We start from the raw sequence: 2,534 nt of genomic DNA on the forward strand, positions 1-2,534 counted from the left end.
AAACAGAAGATAGATGGAGACTGGTTTTATTTATTACTCTGCAGGACATATATTGCAGCTCAGGAAAATAACAAGACTCTCCCTTTTCTTCTCCATCACTATGTAACTACAAGGTTTACAATATAGGTTCATGGGCCTCACTTTATAGGCATCTTATTATTCAACAGACCTACTGCTTGTATTTATTTTAAGCCATGTCTGATCATTTTACTGACTAAGAAGATGGGAGTTGTAACCCTAATCCCGGCGAGGTTCGTGTGGTCATTTTTGGGATTTCATGAGGGTCTTGGGGTGGATCGTTTTTATTCTGAAACCTTCCCCCAGACCTGTTCACCTAGGGTGACCCTACCAGGAGCCCTAAGCTCCAGGTGACATAACCCTGGGATTCATCGGAACACGCAAGGCCCTCCACCACAAGAAGGTAACAATTCTCGGAGGGGACTCACCCCTGGAGCCAGGCCTGGGGGTGGTGTTAGGCGACCGTCTGGTGGTCAGGCCACCCATGTAACCCAGCTGGGCCCAGCCCGAAAAGGCAATGTGGACATGCCCCGCGGGCTCACCACCCGCAAGGTGAAGGGTGAGGGTCAGGTGTGATGCCAGAATGGCAGCAGGAGGGATGGGCCACGATGGACTGGCCTCTGCAATAGAAATTGGGTCTAGGGATGTGGAACATCACTTTATTGGCAGAGAAAGAGCCAGAACTTTTGGAAGAGGTGGAAAGGTACTGGCTAGATAGAGTTGGCCTCACCTCCACACATAGCACTGGCTCTGGAATCAAACTTCTCGACCGAGGGTGGTCTCTTTCCTACTCTGGAGTGGCCCCGCATGGGCAGGTGTGGGGATACTCACAATTGCCCGGCTGGATGCTGCGCAGTTGGAGTTTGTCCTGATAGGCGAGAGGGTTGCCTTGATGAGATTTTGGGTCTCAAAGAGGAAAACCTTGACTGTTGTTTATGCCCATGAGCCTAACAGCAGTCCAGAGTACTCAGCTTTTTTGGATACGGTGGGATTGCTGCTTGATAGACTACCACCTACCGACTCTGTCGATCTACTGGGGGACTTCAATGCCCACATAGGGAATGATGGAGATACCTGAAGGGGAGTGATGGGGTGGAACAGCCTCCCTGATTTGGACCTGAAAAGTGAGTTGTTATTGGACTTCGGTGCTAATCATGAACTGTCCAGAACAAACAGAATGTTCAAAAACAAGGTTGCTCATAAATGTACTTGGTACCAGAGCACCCTGGGCTGAAGATTGATGACCCACTTCATAGTCATCTTATCAGATCTAAGGCTGTATGTTCTGGACACCAGGGTGAAGAGAGGGGCAGACCTGTCAACTGATCACCACTTGGTGGTGACTTGGATCCAACACATGGGACACCGTCCAGATAGTCATGGGAGGCCCAAGCGATCAGTGCAGGTCATCTGGGATTGTCTGGGGGAGGACCCTGTGAGGAAAGACTTTAATTCCCACCTCTGGAAGAACTTCATCCTGCATTCCGGGTGAGGTCTTGGACATTGAGTCCAAGTGGACCATGTTCAGGGACTCCATCTTTGAGGCAGTCACTGTTACAGAGATGGCCTTCCTCACGGTGATGGCATATGACTGCTATCTAGCCATCTGCCTTCGTCTGCATGACAGAGAAATCATGAACAGAAGTACATGTGTCCAGATGGCAGCTGGTTGCTGGGTCAGCAGCACAATCTATTCATTGTTTCTTACTGTTGATACCTTCAGGCTGCACTTCTGTGAGTCCAGTGTGATCAGTCCAGTTCTTCTGTGACATCCCACAGCTGCTAAAGGTCTCCTGTACTAATATACATGACCATGAACTTTTGCTTCTTGTCTCTTGCTCAGTCTTTGACTTCATGGTTATTATTTCCATATTTGTGACCTACATTCACATTTTCTCCACTGTGCTGAGAATCCCCTCTGCACACGGCAGGTACACAGCGCTCTCCACCTGCCTCCCCACCAGATTGTGTTTTCTTTATTTATGAGCACCACCATGTTGACCTACATAAGGCCAAAATCAGTGTCCTGTCTGTATCTGGACCTGTTGGCTGCTGTAATGCCCCTATTGAATCCCATGATTTACAGCCTCAGAAACAAGGAAATAAAACATGCTTTGAGGGAAATAATAGGAAGGACATTTGTCATGAAGAAAAATTAATCCCTCTCCTCTGTCTCTTAGAGATTGTCCAGATAACACACATAATGAAATAAAGCCATTCCCATGTTTTACCATGACTGAGTAACCAATTCAGACCCTCATAGATTACAAAACTGTAAGAGACTATTATAATCATCTAACCTCACCTGTTGAGTAACACAGGACAGAGAATTTCCCCCAGTGATTCCTGCTAGCCAACATTTTGTGGTTGAGAGAGAGAGATTTAGAAAGACATCTTTGTTAATCTGTATCCCTACATGTGATTTAGGAGCTGTGTGGGTTGGTCTAAGAGGAGGGATCAGACAGTTCCAACACTTTCCCCCACAAACCAGATACAGTCATGCAAACCAATTACTG

The sequence above is a fragment of the Malaclemys terrapin genome, chromosome 13 (genome assembly GCF_027887155.1).
Source record: "Malaclemys terrapin pileata isolate rMalTer1 chromosome 13, rMalTer1.hap1, whole genome shotgun sequence".
Taxonomy (NCBI): Eukaryota; Metazoa; Chordata; order Testudines; family Emydidae; genus Malaclemys; species Malaclemys terrapin.